At 36.9% G+C, this 26,614-nt stretch overlaps 1 non-coding gene and 1 pseudogene across 1 annotated transcript; both read left to right on the top strand.

Moving 5' to 3' along the window:
* Positions 1-103: 103 nt before the first annotated feature.
* LOC142871009 (integrin beta-1-binding protein 1 pseudogene) lies at positions 104-1,882 on the top strand (annotated as a pseudogene).
* Positions 1,883-9,794: 7,912 nt separating this feature from the next.
* Positions 9,795-9,866, top strand: TRNAE-CUC (transfer RNA glutamic acid (anticodon CUC)). Its single transcript has one exon. It is a non-coding gene; the product is annotated as a tRNA-Glu (tRNA).
* Positions 9,867-26,614: the final 16,748 nt, after the last annotated feature.

The following is a 26,614-nucleotide window of genomic DNA, read 5'->3' on the forward strand; positions in this document are numbered from 1 at the left end:
TGCGTTTAGCAAAGAGGCCCCCCCATCTCCTCCCCCTCCCGTTCCCGGTACAACACGCTGGATGCTGCCAAATTGCAATCATTACAGCAATAGGAACGTAGCAATGGGGCCCTCCAGCCAACTCTTGGCAGAGACCCGACAGAACTTTGGCTGGGAAGGTTGCATCAGCAGCGAGGCCTGTCCCTGTGAGCTTCCCACCCCCAGTTGGGTGCTGTTCCCTCTGCGGTCCCATGACCAGTACTGCAAGATGACTAGGAGGTTCTAGCCGTGGAGTTCACCCTTGCACAGAAAAAAATTCAAGGAAGAGCCTGCCCCTGGTCTCATAACTGTGTCAGAGGCCATCCACACACACAATAGGTAGCGGCCTCCTGCGAGTCGTTGATGCTGCTTAAGCTGTAACAGCCTGTCTGGAAGGCGGAGCAAAGCCTTCAACACTTCAGTTGCAGATTGTCGTCTTATACTATGTTGCAAATATGGAATAACCGTCCAGTTCTGTACTGAGCGTGTATAAATTTGGACCCCAGGTTTACATCTTTCTGGTTTGAATGTGAAGAATTAGGCGTTTTCTCTTTTTTTTCTTTAAACATTGTGTTATTGTAAATTATTTAGCCTTTAAAAAGGGAAAATTAGGTTCCTAAAATAGAAGGAGATGCTCTCGCTGTGTCACAAGAACTTGATTTGAGATCTCCAGAGAAACTCAGCTTGTCTCACTTCTTTGATGAGTGTTTTTATGATTTTGAAATCTAAGGTTATTAAAAAAATAAGGCAAAAGAAAAACATGATTAATGGCAAGTACAAATTGTGGTTGAATAGGATTTTTTGAGATAGTTTTTTAAAGCAAATTGGAGGTTGGGGTGTGGGGCAATATGGGAGCTGCACTGCACTTGGGCACGTGACTTGGCTGCTTCCTGAGACTCTGGTTGATCTACAGCCCCACATTATTTTCAAAAGACAACTATTATTGAGTGAAGACTGGAGCAGCTGCCTGGGCACCAGCGACTGGGGCCCTCCGACTCTCCCCGAAGCGCAGGCAACTCCAGGGATGGGCCCACGGCAGCGAAGTTAACCCAGTTTTGTGCAGACCTTGGAATAAGACTCTCTTGCTATCCTGGTACGTTGTTTCTCCAAAAAGAATTGACCATATCAGAAGGAAAATAAAGCTCTCTGTGCAGACTGCTCTCAGTGGAACCTTTGAAGACAATAAAATAGTGTTCGATTCTATAGGGCTCTTCACTGGATCAAACTATGGTGAAAAATGTTTCAGAAAGGCAAAAAATGACAGTAGTAGCAGTTCTCAAAATAATGAAATCAGTACTAAGAGCAAGACTGTAGATTCTAACCTTGGGTGTCTTTCACCATCCGGTACTGTGGCCAGTCTTGATACAGATTCTACCAAAAGCTCAGGACAAAGCAACAATAATTCAGATACCTGTGCAGAATTTCAAATAAAATATGTTTGTGCCATTTAGAAGCTGAAGCTATATGAGGGAAAATGTCTGGAAGGGCCATTAGACCTGATAAAGTACATAGATGTTGCCCAGCAAGATGGAAGTTGCCTTTTGTTCTCTGGAGGAAGAATGTATTATGGGAGTTTCCAAGGAAGGTATAAAAGTATCCACATCAGATCAGTATGATGTTTTGCACAGGCATGCTCTATATTTAATCATCTGGATGGTGTGTGATGATGATGGTCTGGGTGCAGGAAAAAGCTTATTGGCTGCGAAGACCACAGATGAAAGCAATGGAGAATACAGCCTGTGGGTTCATCAGTGCAACAGCCTGGAACAAGCACAAGCAACTTGCAAAGTTTTATCCACTGCTTTTAACATCTGAGAAATCTTGAATTCCACAATCAAGTGGAAGTCAACTTCGTCTGGAAGTTCAGCCGTTTTCTAAACAGTTGTTTTCAATCTGTAATGCTGAACTGTTATGGAAATATGCAGTGAGCCTTTGCTCTAGATTTTCTGAAGAAAATGCAATGTATAAAATTGGTCATTTGTTTTTATATTAAAAATGTGTTGTATTATATAAAGTGAAAAAAGATTACTATTATTATTCATTATGTTTTGTACCAAATTGAGAATTATTTGATTATAGGAATGTGTATGTACATTTGTGATGTATAAGTAACAGGATGAAGTCACTTAGGAGGAGAATTTGGCAGTTGCTTACTCTTTAACAAAATTTATAAGTTTTGAATGTAGTCTCTGCAGGAAATGTCTATTGAGTTTCAGTTCTTCAGTTTCCCATCCTTTCATCACCATCTCCCTTTTGTTTTTCTATGGATCCCATGTTCTGTCAAGGAATAAATTAAGCAGTGGTTTTTTTTTTATTAGACAAAGAGATAAAGTAAGTATGGGTTTTAGAAGTAGTAGCCATCAATTATAAAATGTCAGTCTTTCAACAACATTGCAAGTAATTTAAGAATCCCCTTCACTATCTTCTTGAACTTCTCTAGGGCTGCATGCTGTATCACATGCTTATTATAAGGTTTTATTACAGTGAAAGTCCTGATATAATAAAGATCTCTTCTCCCTGGCTTAGGAGGGGAGGAATTTCCTCCTTACTGATTCTTTGCTCATTCTTTTTCATTAACTGAGTATTTGCTGACTTACATAAGTCTTGACAGTATTGAGAAATCAGAATTAAAAAAACCATTTCCTTATCCCCTTGATCTGTGCTGTCCAATACCGTATGCACTAGCCATGTGTGGCCATTTAAATTTAAATTATGGCTAGACTACCTTTTTGGATAGCACAGAATGGAACATTTTCATTACTGTAGAAAATTATTTTGGACAGCACTGCCCTAAATAAAAGGTCACATATTGATTGGGAAATAAACTATAATACATCAAATAACTTAGGAAATCTTAGTACATTATAGGTCAAACCTCATCAGAAATTGTATTTCTTAAGAACATGGTAATCTTTTAGAATTCAGGCTCTGGCTTCAGACTGTAGTTCCACCACATGCTGACCTTGGGTAAATTACTTAACCTTGTCTAGCATGTAGCCATCAGTAAAAGTTAGCCATGATTATAATAATGTATTTCTCTGTTGAAGGCTAGAGGCCATTATAGGACAATTTAGATGGAATTGTCACCTTACTTTTTCTGATATAAACAACCCTTGTATGATGAGACTTTAGGATAGGTACAGAGAAGCAGAGATCCCTTCAGCTCTTAAAGAAAGAAAAGAGGGGTCATTTCACTTGCCTTGCCCTCTGTTTGCTCCAGTGGGAGGCAGACCAGTGGGAGGCAGATGGATCTCTGAGTTCAGGCAACAGGTGTTCACCCAAGTGACTTTCTGGAGGGGTTGTATAGGCACCCCAGGGCTTAGAGAAGCATCACCAAAGATAACAACCATGCAAACGTCTTTTGTACTTTTCTCACCTATCTTTTATCTAAAGATAATTCTGTAATGAAATATGGCTAGTATTTCTGTTTTTACACACAGCACTGGTAACCTCTCATGAAGCTGGAATTCTAGAAATATTAACAAATATTGCTGGAATACTTTGCCAAAAGGAACGGCTCCCTGGATAAGTAATGAGTTTTCAACCACAGGAGGTATTGAAACTTCTTTGAAAGTCTCTCTGCAAAGGTGTGAGAGAGAAGATTTGTACATTGGGTGATGAGTTTGGGCTGCTGGCACCAAAAACTTTCACGCTTTCATGGGTGAACCTATCCTCCTTTCTCAGGTTTAGAGAGAAACCCCTCCTTCACCCGACTGGAGCTGGTTGAGACACAGGAGGTAAATGCTGATGACCTCTGTGCAGGCATATGCTTAGCCATACTGCATCTAAAGAGGCAGAAGAGAGTTTATTATTTAATAGTGTTGAAGGCAGTGGCTCATTTTCACGAACTAGAGTCATTGGTCCATTAGTTCATTATGATATCATCTTGAGTTTTGAGAAGAATATAAAAGGGTCCTTTTGTGGATAGATCTAGGTTCAGCGCTTCCCTTGGCTTGTTATAAATCTGAAGAGAAGGTGGAAATCACCTTGGCATTTGAAAGGAGGAGTCTACCAGAATGTACAGAGAAAGAAATATTGGCACATATAGAAATGGATTGCTGCCTGGGTACTTGTCGGCACTGCACACTTATGGTTATTTAGAGTCAGTCCAATGAATTTGCCCTTTTCTTTTATTCACAGCTAATTTTAAAATATCTGCTTTTGGACAGTTTCATCTTGTCTGATTTCTGCTAAAAATAGTCTGTTCAGTAGCTGGAGAATTCAATATATATTTTCTACACTTTCTGAAAAATGTACTTAAATAAGCTGGTGCTAAGACATAATTTATAATTTTGAATTGAATCTCTAAACTAAAAGTGACATTAAGTGGTAGTTGTTGTTTGGATTGACATTGGTACAATCTTTTTTTTTGTCCATTTTAAAAAATTGATGCAAAATAGAAGTACATAGTTTGGGGGTTCATGTGATAATTTAATACATTCATATAATTTGCAAAGATCAAATCAGTGTTTTTGGTATATCCATTACTGTCACTATTTGTCTTTTATGTTAGAAGAACTATGTGAATTCTTCTCTTCTATCTATTTTGAACTATATCCAATAGATTATTGTAAACTATGGTCACCATACTGATCTAACACTAGGTCTTATTTCTAGTATCAAACCATATATTTGACATTGGTACAATCTTGAGAGCTTATTTAGATTTCACCAGCCTTACATACACTCCTGTGTGTATGTGTGTTTCTATGCAGTTTTATCATATGGATAGATTTTTGTATCACCACCACAATAAGATACAGAACTATCACCACAAGGCTCCCACAAGCTACCCCTTTAGAATCACATCCTTTTTCCTCCACATCACATCTCTACTCTCTGGTAACCAGTAATCTATTTCTATGTCTATAATTTCAAGAATGCTATATAAATGGAATCCTACAGTATGTAACCTTTATGTAACCTTTTGGACTGCCGCCCCCACTTAGCATAATTCTCTTGAGATTCAGCCCTGTCATAATATGTCTCAATAGTTCCTTCCTTTTATTGATAAATAGTCCATGGTACAGATATACCACAGTTTGTTTAATCATTCACCCCTTAAAGGACGTTTCAGTTCTTTCCAGTTTTTGGGCATTGCGAATAAAGCTACTGCTATGAACATTCATTTGATGATTTTGTGTGAACATACATTTTCATTTCTTTTAGACAAGTGCCCAAGAATACATTTGCTGGGTCATATGGAAAATACAAATTTCATTTTTTAAGAAACTACCAAACTATTTTACAGCGTGGCTGTACCATTTTATATTCCCTTCAGCATGTATGTGTGATGAAAGATAAGTTTTTACTCTATTAAATAAACTTATTATAGCAATACATTTCTTTTACTATACTGTAATTGCTTGGTTACTTGGTTACTATACTGTAATTGCCTGATTACATTAACCCCACCAGTCTAAGCTTTAAGATCAGAGATTCTGTTTTGTTTGCCTTGGCGTCCTTGGTACCCAACATGGTGCCTGACATATATTAGAGTCAATAAATATTTGTTATATGAATGAACAAATTAATGAACAAAAGAAGAATAGCTGAGTTAGGTTGAAATTAAACAAAAATTAATTTGTCACTAAATTATAACTATAGCTGAATTTGTATTGGATGTCATAATTTTTATTCCAATATATAAAAACATTTTCAAATCATAAATTGGCATTCTATAAGGTGAATCACTTGTGGGAAAATTAATAAAAATGAAATGCTAAATTGTTGATCCAGGGTTATTTGTTGTAGTAGTTTGATAACAGCAACAGATTGGAAACAATCAAAATACCCAATGATATGGAACTCCTTTAATAAAATAGCTATAGAATGGAATACTATGCAATTGTCAAAAATAATGAGAAAACTCTTTATGTAATGGATACCCTTCAAAAGATATTAATAAAAAAGTTAGAGAAAAGTATGTAGAGTATGCTACCATTTATGTAAAAATCAAAAAAGAATTAAGAATAGATATATGCATGAAGATATTAATTCTCCCTAAGTTATTTTATAAAGTACGGGATGCATGCATATGGGCCACATTGTGCTACAAAGTAAAGAAGTGCTCAAAAATTTATAGGGATATGCCAAAAGAACACAGGAGCCATCGTGATGGGACTCCCTCTGGCCAAATTTTGGACAATTAAGTATTAAATAAATAATGACAGCAATAAATTATATCACATCAAATAAAAATTCACAAAACAGAAAAAGAATACAAGTCCAAGCTGACATATACAAATTAAATAAAGAATAAAAAGAGGGAGGAGAGGAGAAAAAGTTCTTCTTTACAGAAGAATGATAAAATTAAAATATCACCATTTTGCAATCACCATAGCAATAATTGATACAGGCAAAGATCACTAGGGGATGACAAAACCATTGGGCGAAAGTTTGCTGAGGAACAGAACAGTCACATAGTCTCAAAGTATTACTGCATGGATGACATTTGCTTTTGCCAATTATTTGTTAATTACAAATGTAAAAGGTACCTTTATGATGGAGAAATATGGCAGACACCTTAACCAAATGATCAAATTTACTGTATTAGTTTTCTATTGCTGCTATAAAAGTTGCCACAGAATTAATGGCTTAAAACAACAGAAATTTATTATCTTACAGTTCTGTAGTTCAGAAGTCCAACACAGTTCTCACTGGGCTAAAACTGACATGTTTGCAAAGCTGCTTTCCTTCCCGAGGCTCTAGGGGAGAGCCTGCCCTACCTTTTCCAGCTTCTAGGAACCACCTGCATTCTTTGGTTTGTGCTTCCCCTTCCTCTATTTTCGGAGGCAGTGGAGCCTTTTGCACATCACATCACTCTGACACTGGCTCTTCTACCTCCCTCTTTCTCTCATAAGGACCCTTGTGATGACTCGGGGCCCACCCACTCAGCTAATCTAGGATAAGCCCTTCCATCTCAGGATCCTTAATTTAATCCCATCTGCAAAATTCCTTTTGCCATGTTCACATGTCTGGGGATTAGGAAAAGGATATCTCAGGGAGGCGAGGGGTGGGGGGTGTTATTCGGCCTAGCGCACCTACCCATTGCAGATAATTTTGTAACTCTTGAATCATGCGCATTCTGATACAGTGCTCTGAGAGAGATTCATCTCTTAGGATAGTTTTCCTGTAGCAAGAAATATTGAAGGACTTTCTGAAACTACTGTCCTCTACTATTCAAAAAGGTCAATGTTGTAAAAGGGAAAGGTTGGGGGAATTGTTCCAGATGAAAGAAGGAAACTATAGACACTTGACAACTATTAACAAATGCAATGTATCATTTCTGAGTGGATTTTAAATAAAAGTAAAAACTACAAAAGAGATTATTAGGACAAATGGAAATTTTGATTGTTGACTATATAACAAACAACAATATAGAATTACATTTCCATTTCCTGGTCAGGTGTGGTGGCTCACACCTGTAATCCTAGCACTCTGGGAGGCCCAGGTGGGAGGATCGCATGAGCTCAGGAGTTTAAGACCAGCCTGAGCAAGAGTGAGACCCCTCTCTACTAAAAGTGGAAAAATTAGCCGGTCATCATGGCATGCACCTGTAGTCCCAGCTACTCCGGAGGCTGAGGCAGGAGGATCACTTGAGCCCAGGAGTTTGCAGCTGCAGTGAGCTGCCACGATGCCATTGCACTCTACCCAGGGCAATAGAGTGAGACTCTGTCTCAAACAAACAAACAAACAAAAAACCCAAAACTTAAATTTTCTGAGCATGATAATTATATTGTTTGTTCTTAGTAGATGTTTGTAGATAAAGTGTCTAGAAGAGCCACATTGTCTGCAACTAACCTCAAATGTTTCAGAAAAAATAGAGAGAAAGCAAACATGGAAAAATATTAACAATAGGTAAATCTAGATCAGTACTGTAAAATAGAAACATTAATATAATGCAAGCTGCATACATAATTCTAAATATTTCAGTAGCCATATTTAAAAAGTTAAAAGGTGAAATTAATTTTAATATTTTATTTTACCCAATATATCTAATTATTATAATTTTAAAAGGCAATCAATGTAAGAAGTATTAATGAAGTATTTTACATTATTTTTCTTCTCATACTAAGGCTTAACATCCAGTTTGTATTCAACACTTATAGAACATTTAAATTCATTGTCCTATAGCTGCAATTTCCTATTGGTTTGATATGTTTCAAAATTAAAAGTTGGGAAAACACTAGATATTTGTTGTATATGCATAGAATATTTCTGGGAGGATACAGAAGAAACTGGTAACACTGGTAACCTCAGGGAACAAGAAATGAGGAGGAAGGGGTAAGACCGGGAGGGCAGTTTTCACTGTACCCTTTCTGTACGTTGTGTAAAACATTGTGACTAAACCTATTAAAATTTAAATTAAAATTACTCTTAAAATAGTTGCTTTATCTTTTTATTCAAAAGTAGATACTCCAATGCTGAGGGTTCGTAACCCCTCAAATGACAGGTAAGAGCTCCACCTACTGAACTTCGTTTCCTAAGATTTCTTGGTATAGGAAAGGGATGTGTGTCCCATCTAAAATGTAACAGTTTAGAAATTTCTTCTAATGATGCTTCCATCTTTGCTCATTAATCTTAATAACTCCTTTTATTCTTCCTGTTTAAATATTATCAAATAATTTTAGGTAAATTATATCTATGATTCAAACTCCATCTCTGAGTTGCTCAAAAGAAGAAACAATATCCAAGCACGCAGGCCCACCTAGTTTTGTGGTAATGGATGAAAGCTGTCACTCACAGCGGTGCCGGATGTTGAGAGCAAGTTCATTACAAATTTATGCCTTACTTAAGACTCCTTCCACCTTGCAGCAGAACTGACTCTCCTGGGTTATATTTCTTCAACTGTAACGGCTGGCACTTTCCAAGTTGAGGTACACCCTATTGCCTCCTGCATCTATCTTGTGACGGTTTCTGAACTGAGAGTGGGCTGTTAAGTTCTCTTGACCCCTTTGGCAATTGCATCATGTCCTGGCCGTGTCTAGTATATTTAATACGCGCAGAAGGGAAGCAATTGCCCAGAAAACAGCACCGTTTGGAAAATAAGTGGATAATAAACACAAGAGTGTTTGGAGGATGAACGTGGGTTCCTGTGCGGACGGCCCGCTTTCTCCTGGGCACGCCGCCCACAGCCCTCTCGGCTTCGTTAGCCTGAATGCACCAAATAAGCCACACGCAGTTCGCATCCTGAGGGGCTGCGAGGCCCCCCCACCCGCACGCGCAGAGCACGCTCTGTCTTTGTGCCCCGGACGCGCGAGGCGCGGCGCCGGCTCCGCGCGGGGAGATGCTCCGGCAGGGGGCGCTCTGCCGTTAGGTGTAGTGAAACGTCCGGTGGAACTCAGCATTCGCGTGGCAGAAAGACAGAAAGTCAGAGGGAGAAGTTAGATTGGGAAAGAGCGCCTCAAATGACTAAGAAAATGCTAAAGCAAACGTCCAGGTTCTGGACAGGACTGTAACAATTGCCGAGGCGTAGAGAAAGATTTGCACGTGACGTATCTGCAATGAGAACTTCAGGACGTCTTTTCCAGCACTGCAGCCTAGGGAGTACTAGATTTGGAGGGTACAGATTTTTCTCTAAGGAGTCATCGCGGAGCTCGGCGGGAAGCGCCGAGAATTTCCTTGAATTTCAGGAACTAAATTTGGGGCTGAGACTCAGAGCAAGAGCAAAGTGGATGTGGCTTGGAGGCGACAAGCTACCCTCTAGTGGTGGGGAGAGTTAGGTTCAGATTTTTAAAGAAGCAAGTATAGTTACGGAAGCCACATTCGTAAGTTCCCTGGTGGTCTAGTGGTTAGGATTCGGCGCTCTCACCGCCGCGGCCCGGGTTCGATTCCCGGTCAGGGAAGTGTAATCTTTTCTTCCCTCATCATGTCTTAAATCTAGAAATCTTGAGTTTTGTCTACTATTGATTTGGTAGTTACTGGGTTTCTTCGATCATAAAAATTCGATTTGTTTTTATCTTTTATTTAATCTAAGATTTAAAACGCCTACCTATTTACAAATATTATTTATAATCAATTAAACAACATAAAGATCCCTAATTCTAAAATTGCATTTTTCAGCCTCTAAGAATAATTTGGATGTGTTTGCAAATAGTGATTTTTTTTTTTTTTTTTTACAGCCTTCATTCGGCCTTTAGTTTGTTTAACCAATAAAACAGGAAAATAGTTTTAGGAGGAATTGTATCTACTTTGTATTATGCTTAGAGTCAATTTTTATTTTTTCTATATATTCACATTATGTTCTTTGTAGACTATTCGTCTGTATCAAAGCCATTCCTATTCTGCTGTCCTTTATGAATATGAGATTTTTTTTTAGATATGTGGTTGGTTAATTATTAAGTAGCTGGTTTATTATGTTTTCTTTTAATAACCCTTTTAGTTAATTATTTTGTCTGTTAAGTTTTAAATTTTCTCTGAGAGAGTCACACAAATACAGTACATTTCTTACATACAGAGCATCAGTTTCCAGTGTATAAATCATATAGGCCCCTCAAAAATACACCTAAGTTTCATTAGGTATTCTTACACTCAGGGTTTGTATTTTAGTGCACAATAGCCGCATGCTGGAGCTACTAGATTATACAGCACAGGTGTAGATGAAAGGTATATGTGTGTTCATTGTCCTATAATTGCAATTTTCTATTGGTTTGATATGTTTCAAAATTAAAAGTTGGGAAAAAAACTAGATATTTGTTGTATATGCATAGAATATTTCTGGGAGCATACAGAAGAAACTGGTAACACTGGTAATCTCAGGGAACAAGAAATAAGGAGGAAGGGATAAGACCGGGAGGGTGGTTTTCACTGTACCCTTTCTGTACGTTGTGTAAAACATTGTGACTAAACCTATTAAAATTTAAACTAAAATTACTCTTAAAATAGTTGCTTTATCTTTTTATTCAGTAGAATTCTGTGAGTTCCTCAAAAGAAAATATGGAAGTATTGAAGTCAAAGAGAAGAAAAAGGTGTTATATAGACATTAACTTTTTTTAGCCGTGAAATTTCTATACTATTCTAACCTTTTCCACTTTTTGAGCTGTTGGGTTTTTTTGCCATTTCATTTTAAAATAAAATTTTATCTTAAAATAAAAACTTCATAACAGCATAGAAATGGATTGAAAGCTTGACTACAACTATTAATAAAATGGGTTTGTTTTGCTTTCCTTTTAGCTGTGCTAAGATTGATTTGGAAGAGGAGAATGCTGAGTCTTTATTAATGGTCCAGGAAGTGCATGGTGATAGGGGCCACAGGGTTGAGAAAAAAAGATGTGATCTTGGTCCTTATGGAGCTTTCATTTCATTGGAGAATTAATACAAAAATATATTTGTCATTATTATTGCCATTAACAAAATAATAGGCATCATTCGTTGATTATTTGATCAGCATGTCAAATAATCACAATATAAATAGAACTTGAAAACTGTTTTTCAAGCCGGACCTTAAGGCTACTTGTATCTGGAATGCCTAAGAAGAGGAGAATGGGCATTTCATCTAAAGGATCCAGGATGACCAAGGCAGGCCTGGCATCTGCAAAGAAGATGGCTATGTTGGGCTGGCTATAGCAGGGGACCTGTTCTGGGGAACAGTGCGGATGACATCAGATAGGTGGCTGCAGCCAGATTATGGAGAAATTTAAGACAAGCTAAGGAAGTACAAAGGGAACCCAAGAGCACTTGATGTTTTATAATATACAAAGGGTTAAAAATAAGGAGGAATCAGTAATGAATCCATGATTTATGCTCTGTGTGGTTAGCAAAATTGGGGTGACATTAAAAATAATAGAGAGGTTGAGATGGCAAAACCAAGTAAAAGGGGAAGTTAAATTCAGTTTGATCCCCACAGAAGTAGCATAACTAAGTGGTGGCTGGAAATACAGGATAGAACCTTGGTGCTAAGTTCGAGTTAAAGGTATAGATTTAAAACCATTAGCTTAGAAGTTTGAGAAGATTTGGGCGCTTTCAAGATGAGAATCTATAAAAAGGACAGAAGACCAAGGCAAAATCTCAGGAGAGAGTATAATATAGGAGAATGGGAGAAGTAGAACAACTAGCAAAGAAAATAGTGAGACTAGTCAGAGAGGTAACAAAGGAATAAGAGATATTCCAGAAGGAAGCAACAATGAAGAAAATAATATATCATGAAGAGATCAAGGAGAAGATGAAGGAGATTAGGCAAAGACAGGTGCAGAATAGACTAGTGTAGGACAGGCCACAGTAAGGAAGTCTGTCTGGGAGGTCATTGCTAGAAACATGATTCAAGGTGCTGAGGGACTGGATTAATGTGGGGAAAAAGACAAGACTTATCTATGAGTTAGATGTTGTGGAAGAGCAAATATGGAGAAGAAAAAGAGGTTTTATGTGAGCAAAGAAAACACCTTGTTCTAGAGCCAGAGGTTGTAAATTAATCCTGACTGTGCCAAAGTCAGCTGGGTTATCTGGGATAAGTGACTGAACTTCTCTGAGCTTCTTGATCCTAATGTATACAACAGTGATATTCATAGCTTCCATGCATACTTCACAGAGGTATTGTCATTCATTCATTCATTAATTTAGCAAACTCGGAATTCTTACTGCAGGCCAGTCACCATTGTAGGCACAAGTATAGAAAAGTGAATGACACTGTCTCTGTTACAATAGAATAGGACTCAAAGGAGAAAATGATTAAGATTTTGATCATGGCCTATTCATTTGGAAAGGGTGCTGTTTGGGAGGGAGGCAAAGCAGGAAGCCATGTTGCATTTGGATTTGCACTTAAGAGGGGTCGTCCAAGTGAAGCTGTCCTGTACATGATGATAGATTTGAAGGAGATTCAGTTCTGAGTGAGAACTGAAGCCTCAAAAGTGGAAATGCTTGCCAAGAGATTTGAGAGCAGCAAAAAGAAAAGCTGAAATTTGCAGGCTTGACTTTGGCTGGAGGAGAACAAAGGAGGAAAGTCTGAAGGAGGAAAGTCAGGAAAAGGGAGAGTCAAGGAAGACAAAAGAAGAAAAGAGTCTGGAGATTGCTGTGCAGTCATTGCATACAGCAAATGTCTCTTGTTTGGCTAATTTTTTTTTTATTAATTTTTTTTATTTCGGCATATTATGGGGGTACAGATTTTAAGGTTTCAATAAATGCCCATTTCCCCCCCTCCCCCCAAAAGTCTGAGTCTCCATCATGACCATCCCCCAGATGGTGCACATCTCACTCATTATGTATGTATATACCCGCCCCCCTCCCCCCTCCCACCTGCCCAATACCCTATTACTGTAGTACCTATGTGTCCACTTAGGTGCTACTCAGTTAATACCAGTTTGCTGGAGAATATATCTGGTGCTTGTCTTTCCATTCTTGGGATACGGGTTCCAGCTCTAACCAGGAAAATATAAGATGTGCTATATCACCATTGTTTCTTAGAGCTGAATAGTACTCCATGGTATACATATACCACATTTTATTAATCCATTCTTGGATTGATGGGCACTTGGGCTGTTTCCACAGCCTTGCAATTATGAATTGTGCTGCTATAAACATTCGAGTGCAGGTGTCTTTTTTGTAGAGTGTCACTGGATCATTTGGGTAGATGCCCAGCAATGGGATTGCTGGATCAAATGGTAGATTCACTTGTATCGCTTTAAGGTATCTCCATATTGCTTTCCACAGAGGTTGAACTAGTTTGCAGTCCCACCAGCAGTGTAGGAGTGTTCCTCTCTCTCCGCAACCACGCCAGCATTTATTGTTTGGAGATTTTTTGATAAAGGCCATTCTCACTGGGGTTAAGTGATATCTCATTGTGGTTTTGATTTGCATTTCCCTGATGATTAGAGATGTTGAGCATTTCTTCATATGTTCGTTGGCCATTCTTCTGTCTTCTTTAGAAAAGTTTCTGTTCAAGTCCTTTGCCCACTTTTTAATGGGGTTATTTGATTTTTTCTTCCTAATTTTCGTGAGTTCTAAGTATATTCTAGTTATCAGTCCCTTATCGGATGCATAGGATGCAAAAATTTTCTCCCATTCTGTAGGTTGTCTGTTTACTTTCATGACTATTTCTTTGGCTGTGCAGAAGCTTTGTAGTTTGATCATGTCCCATTTATTTATTTTTGTTGCTGCTGTGATTGCCTTTGGGGACTTCTTCATAAACTCTTTGCCCAGGCCGATGTCTAGGAGAGTGTTTCCAACTTTTTCCTCTAGAGTTCTAATAGTTTCATATCTTAGGTTTAAGTCTGTTATCCAGCGTGAGTTGGTTTTTGTGAGAGGTGAAAGGTGTGGGTCCTGTTTTAGCCTTCTACAGGTGGCTATCCAGTTTTCCCAGCACCATTTATTGAAGAGAGATTCTTTTCCCCAGCGTATGTTTTTGTCTGCTTTGTCAAAGATGAGATGGCTATATGAGGATGGTTTTATATCAGGATTCTCACATCTGTTCCACTGGTCAACATTCCTGTTTTTGTGCCAATACCATATTGTTTTAATTACTACAGCTTTGTAGTATAGTTTGATATCTGGCATATTAATGCCTCCCATTTTGTTTTTGTTGCCTAGAATTGCTCTTGATATTCGGGGTCTTCTTTGGTTCCATACGAAGCGTAAAATTATTTTTTCTATATCTGTGAAGAATGCTGATGGGATTTTAATAGGTATTGCATTGAATCTGTAGATCAGTTTGGGTAGTATAGACATTTTGATGATATTGAGTCTGCCGATCCACGAGCATGGTATGGATTTCCATCTGTTTACATCCTCTGCTATTTCCTTCCTCAGTGTTTCATAGTTCTCCCTGTAGAGGTCTTTTACCTCTTTGGTTAAATATATTCCTAGGTACTTTAATTTCTTTGTTGCTATTGTGAAGGGAATTGAGTCTTTGATTTGGTTCTCAATTAGATTGTTGTTGGCGTATATGAATGCCTCTGATTTCTGTGTATTGATTTTGTATCCTGAGACTTTACTGAATTCATTGATCAGTTCCAGGAGTTTCTTGGTTGAATCCTTGGGGTTTTCTAGATACAATATCATATCATCAGCAAACAGTGAAAGTTTGATCTCTTCTTCCCCTATTTGGATACCTTTGATTCCATTTTCCTGTCTGATTGCTGTAGCCAAGACTTCCAGCACTATGTTGAACAGAAGTGGAGATAGTGGGCAGCCTTGTCTGGTTCCAGTTCTAAGTGGGAATGATTTCAATCTTTCCCCATTCAGTATGATGTTGGCTATGGGTCTGTCATATATGGCTTGTATCATTTTTAGGTATGTCCCTTCTATGCCTATTTTCTTAAGTGTTCTGTTTGGCTAATTTTTAACAAATTTTTTGAGGTTTTAGTTAGTATCTTCCTTATTATGTTTTACATATTCTGATGTTATTTGTAGTCAAAGAATTATACTCTTGTAGTCAAGAATTATACTTTGACTATACTTTGTAGTCAAAGAATTATACATTTTCTAAGTGCTACTGTTGTTTAAATACAGCAATGTACCACACCATCTACACACAGCTCAAAGTCGCTGCTTTGTAGAGCCAGAGTATTGTGCTCAACTCTGTGCTTATGAAGAATGGCGGATGCAGATGGAATGTTTGCAGAAATACTCCAAATATGAAGAGGTATTTTCAAGGTAGAGGAATAGGTATTATTTAATCTGCACTAAAGAAAGTAAAGGCTATTTGCTATATACCAAAACTATTTTTCCTGGGCTGTTCAATTATTTTATTTTAAATACAGCATCATTATTCATCCAGGGTTAGATTATTACAATGGATGTGGTGATTTGGACTGAGGCATTTTGAGAATTATAAGGATGCCTGAGAGTGGGGAAGGAGGAAGGAAAGGACTTTTACTAGCATCTAGCATAGTGTTTGACATATGGTTGGTGTTAAATGAATGAAATAAACAGTCAGTTAAACTAAGACATAAACGACTAGGATTTCACTTAAAAATGATATACAGATTGAGTTCATCATAATGCTATTAATATCTTTATGTGAATGACAGCCCTATGTTTCTGCTAAGAGAAAAATAAGTAAAATAGAGTTAAACTGAGTTATTCTGAATGATGTCTGACATTTATTGAGCTTTTTAAGATGCTTATCACTGAATTAGATGCTGATCACAACAATCAAATCAGTCATTACAATAATTATCCTTGTGTTGTGGTTTAGGAAACATAGATTCAGAAAGTTTATATAACTCATTTAAAGTCACACAAGTATGTGAGGGACCCAGGTTCCCACTTTGGATTTGCCTAACCTGAATCCTGCATTCTTAAACTCTCCCCACACTACAACAAATTGTCTGGTGGCACTGAGAAGTCCTCTTTAGAGAAGTCATTACAAATAGGGTGGCTCACGGGGAGTGCTGCATAGAAGCAAAGTGGAATTATATGACTTTGCAAGATCTTTTTCAAGCGTATAATTGAATTCTACACATTACAAGTCTGGCGATAGTTAATCCTAGTAGCTGCTTATTAGGGGTTACCGGATTCCATAGAAAGATGTGAAAAATTTTTATTAATAAATTTAATGACAATCACAATTATATTTAATACTTGCATTTATGGTAGGCAAGTAGATATATGAAAGTGTTTTTTTCCTTTGGTGCAATTTTTATTCATTTAAAAATAATCTTTGCCACATCTCCCTGTGGATTATTATTTTATGGTTATTTTTTATCTTCTTACTTTAATGAGTACACTATAGAAAAAATATTTTTACATTAGTTATATAAAAGGACACCAAGTTAAATTTAAACTATGGACCTAGTTGATCAGTTAGCTTTTTTTCTGCTTATTATATCTTCTGAATTTCTGTAATGTGTAGTACGTTTTATCATTTTCCATTGTTTTGTGTAAATTCTGAGGCCAGAATTTGTAATTTATACTTCTTCTGTGTTGCAAAGTGATAATCATATAATTGGTGGTCAAAAATTTTGCTGTTTTTTGGTCACTATAATTAGTTTGACCATTGAAGGCAATAAAATGATAAATAAGCCAAGAGATCCGCAGAGGAGGGTAGGGTCTATGTTGTATTCATTTTTGTATCTTCCAGGCTATGATAGTATTTGGCATACAGTAGCAATTCAAATGACTCTTGAGTGAATAAATGAAAGAATGAGGCAAAAGACTGGAACTGGCACCTCTCAGAAAAAATGTGGGTAATCAATAAATCTTTGAGAACAGGATCAACTTCTTTCATGATCAGAGAAATGCAAACTAAAACAAAAGAGATATTAATACCCTTTACACCCATCCAAGTGGAAAAATGGAAAAATCTGACAATATCAAGTGTTGACAGGAATGTAGAACAATAAAAGTCTTATATACTAATGGTGGGAATGTACATTGGTGCAATAAAATATATTGGAAAACATTTGGTATTATCTAGTAAAGTTGGAGGTTCCCATACTCAATTCAATTCCCTGGAAATCCCCAAGGATGTGTACCAGGAGATGTGTATAAGAACATTCATAGCAGCACCATTCATAATGGACCCAAACTGAAAGCAACTTAAATGTCCACCAAGAGTATAGTGGCTAAGTATATGGTGGTATAGTTATACAATGCAATACTATAGAGTAGTAAAAAAAAAAAACACACAATTGAATTGCATCTTGTCTTATCAACATGATGAATTCCAGGAAAATAATGTTTAATTTAATAAGAAATTCAAATACAGTATGATCCCATTCTATTAATGCATGAAGTTTTAAAATGCTAAATTAAAAATATTGTTTATTGATATACATAGATGGTAAACTATACATAAAGCTGGTTACTCCTGAAGAATGGAGAAATGGTTTGAAAAGAAGCACACAGGGGGCTTTTAAAGTACTGGCAGTGCTAAGGTGGGTGGTTAGGTACACAAGTATTTATTAATTCTCACTTGATTATTTATGCCTTATATGTATGTTATGCTATTCCTTGGTATCAATTCAATATTTAATTAAAATAACAAATTAAAAGTATTGAATGATAATGTTAACTCTTTGGGATTATGGCATGCAAGTAATATTTAGTTGAGCAAAATTCCACTCTCCTCTTATCTCTATTGCCACAGTTTAAAATGGTGCTTTTCTAAAGTAGGAAAATTCCAGGCAAGCTGAAAATGGTAAATGTGAAAATAAACCACAAGGTGGCATCCTGGTCTCATGTCTTATTGTGATTCTTTGCTCCAAGTAATGGCATATACCTTTGAAATGTTGAGGATTTTTTTTGTTTTTTCTGTTAGTTTCTTTCTTGTAGTATCATCAATTGTGTTTGGTTTTACTTGTATATATAATGTGCTATTAGATTAAATTTTGGGGGAAGCCATTCAAATAAATTTAATGCAACAAGTATGCTGGTCCAGCATATGACATTCATTCATTCATTCATTCCTCATTCAGTCAGTCATGCATTCATATATTTATTCCTTTAACCAATGTCCACAAATATTTGTTAAGCTTCTTGTCTGTACCAGACAGACAAAGGACAAAGGGGCCCTGGAGACTCAATGGTGAACAAAAACATAGTCACTATCATTTGCTTTCAATGTAGTGGTGGAGACAGTAATCACAATCACAAATTTAAATTATGACTGTAAAATTTTGTGAAGGAAAAAGGAGAAATGTGTGGCTCACGCAATTTTGCAATGAGGTTTTGAATCAGCTGGGGGTGTCAGTAGAATGATCCATTTGTTGAGATCTGAAAAATGAAGACGCGTTACCTTGGTAAAAAGGAGAGAAAGGAACTGTCAATGGAAGGGACATGTTGCGCAAAGCCTTGTGGCAGGAGGGAGTGAGGAGACTGGCAGGAGCTGAAAGACAGCCACGCGGACTGGAGGGCAAGTCAGAGGTGGCAGAGAGAGGTGAAGAGGGGCCTAAGAAGTGGGCAGGGGACAGACATTGCCTGGCCTTGTAGTGAGGTTAAGAATTTTATCTTCACACTAAGCGTTAGGGAGCCACAGCAAGGAGGGTGCAGGAGCAGCTCACAGCCTATGCTGGATCACTGGAGAGTCAGTAGTTGCATCAGACTGCACATACGAGAGATTCCACCCTGAGTACTAGATAGCAGCACAACTCTGCTCACCTGTGTGTGATTAGCTTTTTGATAGTGGGGGACACCATTTAAAAACAGTAATACAATTTCAATCTCGGCCACATGTATTAGAGTTAAGATTTTTCTTTTAAGGGAACATGACCCCATTGTGTTTATTTTGAATCAGACTAAACACCATTGCTTTTGAAGATAGGAAACACAAAGTGTGCTGTCTTAACAAAAAAATATACCTTTTTAGCTCATCCACAAGAAAATTAAAAACTTTGGCCATGTAAAATATAAAATATATGAAAAAGATGTTTACCTTATGGTTGCATTATCTCAGAAAGAGCCATGTATTAGAAATCAGGTGACCTGGTTCATGTGACTGTGGGAAAGTAATATGTCCATGTTATTAATTTAATATAAAGAAAATGGATATTGGGGGACTACCTTGGGATGAACTTGAAAAAAGTGTGTGAGTGGGAAAGTAGAAGTTGTGTGTAAGACCAGATGAGACTTAATGCCAGGCAGGCACAGTGGTGCATGCCTGTAAATCCCAGCTGCGTGGAGGCCAAAGCAGGAGGATTTCTTGAGCCCAGGAGTTCTAGGCCAGCCTGGGCAACATAGTGAGACTGTGTCTCAAAAATAAAATAAAAAATAATAAAACAAAACAAAAAATGGGACAATGTGCATCTTAAGACATTTTTAAGAAACAAATTTGAATAAGCTGCACTACCACTTATTGATAATATATACTATGTGCCAAGTCATTTGAACATTATTTCATTTTATCTTCAGAAATCCTTGGGGATAGTTTTTTTTAAAAAACCCATCTTATGAATGAGAAAAAGCTTATGCATATTCATTAATTTGTCTAAAATCACATAGCTAATATATCTCAAGATGTATCCGGACTTGTCTGATTTCAGAACCTGTCCTTAGTCATTACACTATTATTATTTATTACACTTTTTGAAGTATTAAGATTTTTAAAAATGACTTACAAATATTGCATACAAATAAATTCACTAGAATTATAAATATTGATTTCAAGTTATTTATAAGTGCTCTGTTGAATAAGCACCAAGAATTTTAATAAGCTCCTACATCTTAAATAAAACTGCTTAACAGACATGATTTACATAATTAACCATGCATCATCCTAGATATGGCTGTGAAGATGCACTGTCATTGAGCAAACAACCTCCTTGTTAATATTTCTTTACCATATCAGTAGAGGATACACTTACAGAATTTTAACCCATAAGCTACACATTTTAAAAAAACAATTAGGCAAATAACTTTCACCACTTCTCTCACTATGTCATATCCTGAAGACAAACAATTTGCCAACTTTTGTTTCTTCTTTTGTCTCAAGCTCCAGATACTGAAAGTAAAGAGGCTGTCTGGTGGATCTTGGTGTTTGGGGAAGTGGCTAAATGCATTTATATTGAATTATTGTTCCTGTGTTGTTTTGTCTGTGGCTCCACTCTTGGGAATCTTTGGGGTTTGAGGATCACATCAAAGAAGTAGCTCTGGTGTGAGAACCGGTCAGTGTGGCCAGATAATTCACAGGTTGAGTGCTGAGACCATTCCCACGATAGCCATGGTCAGGAGGCACTTGGTGTTTTTCTGTTCTCTTGGTGCAGCCCATATGCCTTAAGTTTGCTTAATGATTCAGCAGTGATAGACTCATAAAGATCTTTTCGATGGGTCCAATGGCCCCTCAAGCCTCTCTACTGTAGCAGTAAAGGATATGTGTCACTATAGGCAATGCTTGTCCACTAAGCTTGGCTATAGCCTCATCTGATGATCATCAGGCTGCATGTGGTTTGTTTGTTTGTTTTGAGTTTTTTAGAGACAGGGTCTCACTATGTTGCCCAGGCTGGAGTGCAGTGGCTATTCATAGGCATGATCACGGTGCACTGCAGCCTTGAACTCCTGAGCTCAAGTGATCCTCCTGCTTCAGCCTCACGAGCAGCTGAGACTACTAGCATATGCCGCCAGGCTTCAACTTGCACATGGGTTTTGATGGTGTTATTAAGACCACACTCTACCATTTGTACTGTTCTAAGCTTATCTTTTTGCCGTCAGAAAGATGTCAAAATAATAAAATAAATCTAATAGGGACTGCTTGTGAGACAAAAGTGACTAGCTTAGTTCCCATCTAAGAGTGGCTTGTAACTGTGACAGAGAAATGTGTTATAATAAGAGAAAAATATGGTCTGTGTGCCTCTGTGTTTTGCCCTCCTGATTGCAAACACATCTCCATCATCTTGCCAGATCCCCAAGAAGCCGATTTAATGCAGCTGTGCTGGGACAGACTGGCTAGGACAAGGGAAAAAGCCAGCCACTGCTGGCTCAGGAGGAAGTCTACACAAACAGAGTCATGCAAAGCTCCGGTGGTATTGTTTTGGTGAAAAAAAGTCTTTAGGTTCTCTGTAATTAAGGGAAAAGGTTAAAAAAGAAGTGCTGAAAGATCTAGGAAGCAGAGTTTTACAGTATGGTAAACAATATTCAGCTTGATAGCTTATAATCAGGAAAGGAGGGGTTAACTCAATTAAGATAGTTGTTTTTGGAGTTTAGAATTTATCACTGCACTTATACAAGTGATGCATTATGAATAATAGCCATTCTTCGCAAAATACTTTTTTCTTCATGAGAAAATGTGTCTTCGTTTTCATTGTAATGAAAACACAAAGCTATTACAATGCAAACTTGATGCAAGAAACTTTAGAGTTAAGCGCCAAAGTTATTCAACCTCTTTGTATCCCTAGAAAAAGGCTTATAATGCATTCTCTTACACACACGTAACATTTCATATGCACGAATCTCTTCATTCTCACAGATGAACAGAATGACAACAGAAGTGGAGGAAACTGAATATTTATAGAAGGCTCAGAACATATAAGAATGTCTCTGGCCTGAGATTTAAAAAAATTATATGCATATTAATTGTTAACTGCTATAAAAAACATTCTTAACTATGGGCCAAAGAGTTTCGGTTAGTTAGAAAGCCCTTCCTGCTAATGAGAACTGTTAAAGTTAATGGGTTGCTGGGCAGATCTTCATAGGCCAAATGAAGAATGTTGTTTTATGGCATGATAGACCTCGAGTGTACAAACATTCAGAATAATCCAGCATTCTCCCCTCCCCCCCAAAAAAAGAAACAACTCTTTATCTTTTACATCCAATGGAAGAATGGGGATGATTTTGTTTTTCAAATTCTATTTACTTGGCACCTTGTCTTAACAATTCGCCATTTTGCCTCACCTTTGTCAACCACATTGAGTGAAATTATGGACTATTCTTTGGTGGCCTTATTCATAGGGTGATTTCATTGATTAAGATAAAGTAGTTGTGACCTGGTTTAAAGTTGACAAGTTAAAACTAGAGAATTCCCCAAATAACTCCCCCCTTATGTTGTAACATAGAATAACATGTGATTATTCCTTTTTCATGCTTTCATATATTAAAAGAGTGAAATGGAGGTTAACATTACAGATTTACTCTTGTCATTAGTCCAAAGTCGTCCCAGGCAGGTTGAAATCCTGGTAGAGTCTGAATGAGTCTGAGACCAAAGAAATAACAATGTCAAAAACCACCGCCTAAAGGTAAAAAATACGAATTTCAGTATCAGACGGGCCTGGGTTGAGTCCTAACTCAACCTCTTATGAATAGCCTTGGACAATTAACCACTTATTCTCCAATTCCTAACATGCAATTAAGTGTAATAATATTATCTACTTTATAGGACAGTTATGAGGCTTAAATGAGGAAAGAGATTTCAAACACTTAGCATAAGCCTTAGCACAGAGAACAACTGAAGAGTATTAGCAGTTAGTACACATTCGATTTTCTTTTTTAGACCCGCATCTTACAGTGGGTGGTTCTGACAGTCATATAGCAGAGGACCCGATTCCATGACCAATGCCATTTCTTTCCTGTCCTTTGAAGTTAGAGGTGAGGGAGCCGTGGGAAAAAGCACCACCTGGTGCCTAGAGAAACATTTCCCATATGCCTCTGTGCCCTCACTTGAGATTGTCTGTCTGTGTAAGCTCAGGGGCTTTTCTTAAGATTTTCCATCCAAGTTCAAAGACTTACCCTTCCAAAGAATATGAGCTATAGTCGCAGTTTATGATGTCATGTTTGCTGTAAGGCTTTGTTGTAGTTGCTGAAATAATCACAACCTCAGCCATTGCTTAGATCTTAAAAGAATTATAAGGGGAAGTCAAGCTCCATTCTTAAGTAAAATTCAGCAGAACTACTAGTAGTAGTCCCATTGGGCAATGAAAAGAGGAAAAGTTTTAAAAATACATCTATCTTTAGATCATTAGGCTTACACAGTCAATCTTGATTCTTTGCTTTGACTAGGACTGGGTCCTAATGAGATAACCTTTAAAGTAAGCTAATTCGGCCACATTTTAATCTACGTACAATGCTAGCCATGAGTTTCTAAAATTGCATTTATTGTGAGTACAATATTGTGTTATTGCATTGCCTCATATCCAAGATGCATTTTTTTTTTCATTTTTCTGATAATTAGGCAGTTTTATGATTACTGTGGAAAGGTATGTTGTAGTGGTTCTTTTTCCTTAAAAACTGATCTTCAACCAATAATATATCTTACAACTGATGGAGTCTTAGATTCATGGGAATAAAGAATTCTAAAATTATACTGTTTTGTGATGATGTTATCTAAGATGATTACTCTTTGTGATAATTTAGAGATTGGAAAAAGGAACAATTTGAATAAATTAAAAAGACAATCCAAAAGGCTTCATTAAGTTTGGTAATACACGTGCACAAGTGGATATGAGAACCATCACTCTAGTTAACATTTGGATTTTTTTATGTTTCAACATTACTTTAAAAGCCCACCAGAGTTCTTCAAATATGGTAGGAAATATTATATTTGTAATAGCAAAAGATCTGAAGAAGAGCAAAAAGCTTCCCCCACCAGCTCCCAGAAACCCCTTTCTTCACTGTCACTGCACCTCCTTCTTCTGAGGGTCGCTGTGGAGGCAGCCGTAGCTATCACCATCAGCCTGTACAACTGGACTTTCACATGCTACTACACACCATTCAAAACCTGACATATACAGTACAGTGCTGGGAACACAGTAGCTATTCAATAAATACCTTGTGGCTCACTAATGTGAAATACAAAACTGTGTTCTAATTAGACATACATGTAGTTTTTAACAGTTGGGGGAACCCAAATATCTAAAAAAGTTCCCTTTTTCCTTTTATCCTACTAACGACCCTTTGAGTTAATTTTGGGACTTTTACACAAATAAAAGCCACAAGAGTAAATCAAACCCTAAAAGTTCTTTTTCCCTAAAATAATGTAAAAGGCATAACTCCTTTAGTATTTTGGTAACAACATGAAAATTACTATACCTATAGGTGGAACACCACCTTCGAAGAACACTTAGATCAGAGATGGCAAACTCAATGGTTAATTTAATATAAATAGTAAAGTGTAATGTTAAAAGCTGATGATGTGAAACATCGTATAGACCAATTAACTTGAAACAACTAAAATTACTGGCAATGATTACCTTTAAGAACACTTCCTATCAGCTATGTGTCCAGTTGACTTCCAAATATTTTAGTTAAATTGAAAAATAATAATCCATGTATAACTGGGAAGGGAAGAAAAAGGGGGGGAAGGCTGTTTATCTTGAAATATTTTATCCAAATTTAAAAATTTCCTGATTTCTAAAACAGTTTACATTTCAAAAAAGGAGAAGTCCTCTGAATACTGACACTACAATAGGCACTGAATCAACTTTTTGATCATAAAATGTATATGTCTGCTATTCACAAATTGTGATTAAAAAGCAAACTCCAAATACTACTAAATCCATTTTCTTATTTGCTACCTAATTCCATTAGAGCTATCTAAAGATATAAGAACTGAAGGGCTTAGAGACAGGAGAAATAAGATGATTTGTTTTTGCACAATTTTTTTTAACCTATTTATAGACAGGAGAAATTAGATAAACTCTATGCTTGGTTTTTCAAAACCAAAACAATATAAAGCCTTTCCACTTTTTCCTTTGACAAGTGACAAGAATAATAAAAATATTCTTTTTCATTCTTTTCATGTTGTTTGGCCCAATACCTTCAAGAATTCTGCAATAGCTTATTTTAGGCTCCACTGAAGAGGGGGAAATACCCACAAAATTTCCACACCAAGAAAAGAAATTGTCACTGAAGTACAGAGGATTTACCATCAGGATATAAACAGATATGCCTATCCTGTACGTATGTGATGTTTAAAAATGCTACAAATGTTTTTGAATTATGAAATGTATGACACACTCTAGCTTATTATCATGTATTTGGTATTCATACTCTCATTTAGAAATCCTGTATTTGCATTTGCAAGAACCATGGTTAAGAATAAAAGTCAGAGGAAACTGATCACTTCTTGCCTCCAAATGTCTTACCTGACTATGCTTAATTTGATTTATAAGGTCAGATAAATGTTATTTTCAAGCCAGCTGTGAATTATATCAGTCAAATGATTTTGAAAGAGAGAAAGAAAAGCCATGGCTTAAATTATTAGCAAAGGAAGGCCTCACTTGAAATTCATGTCAACTTTCCATTCTGTAAAGCAATTCATCCACATAAAAATAGTCAAAAAGGACTTCATTTAATTAGTGATATGTAAAGATTCTTGCATAGAAAAAGGTTACAAAGTAATGCAAAAAGGACTAGGTACAGTAATTTTAAAACAAATATTTAAAAGTATAATTTTGCATAATGTTTAACATTCTCATAATATTTATTGCTTTCTCCACACAGCAGAGAAATGAAGTGCATAATAATACATGCTGTGTCTCTTATCTTTCAAACATAAAGTCTCACGTGCTTGATTTCATTGTATTAAGAGATTATTTTGTCAAAAAAAAATCAAAAAATCAAAACCACAACACCATATGTAGCACTAGTCTAGGTATGGACAAAAATAATTTATGTACATCCCATTGCATACATTCATCTTGCTTTGGGATCAAATACAACCGCTACCTTGACAAAGCATTTAAAAATCGTGGCTTTTCTCTTCCCAATGCTCTCTCCTTGTTTTATCACCTCCAGAAATGCAACTTCTCCCAAAAGGTGACAAGAATAGATGTTGCACGTTATCAGGAGAAAATGAAGAGGATAAATATACAAAAATAGTCCAAATGAAACTGAATAAATTAATCCAAACTCTTATAAACTGGAGAGTTTTCAAGTTGGCATGAATCAAATAGCCTCTGGTGGGCACATGGTAGGCAACTGCTCCTAGGTGCACTATATAAATGCAAAATTTCCATAAAGAAGCACCATATTTTGAGCCATCCAAAGAAAAAGTGCCTGGGGGCTTGCAGGCAGAGCAGAAATACTTGTTAATCTGAGCACTGATGGAATAATTGCTTATACCAATGCACTGCTAAATGTCACCACTTGGCAAGTCTGTAAAAAGGAAGCAAACTAAGATAAATCTAGCTCTTTCAACTTGGAAATTATTTTCAGTAATCCTTTTGACCAGAAAAACCTGTGGCTTTCAGCTGAGTACTCTTCTCTGGAATTGAATTAAAATGTCTGTGGCCTATTG

The sequence above is a fragment of the Microcebus murinus genome, chromosome 5, assembly GCF_040939455.1.
Source record: "Microcebus murinus isolate Inina chromosome 5, M.murinus_Inina_mat1.0, whole genome shotgun sequence".
Classification (NCBI taxonomy): Eukaryota; Metazoa; Chordata; class Mammalia; order Primates; family Cheirogaleidae; genus Microcebus; species Microcebus murinus.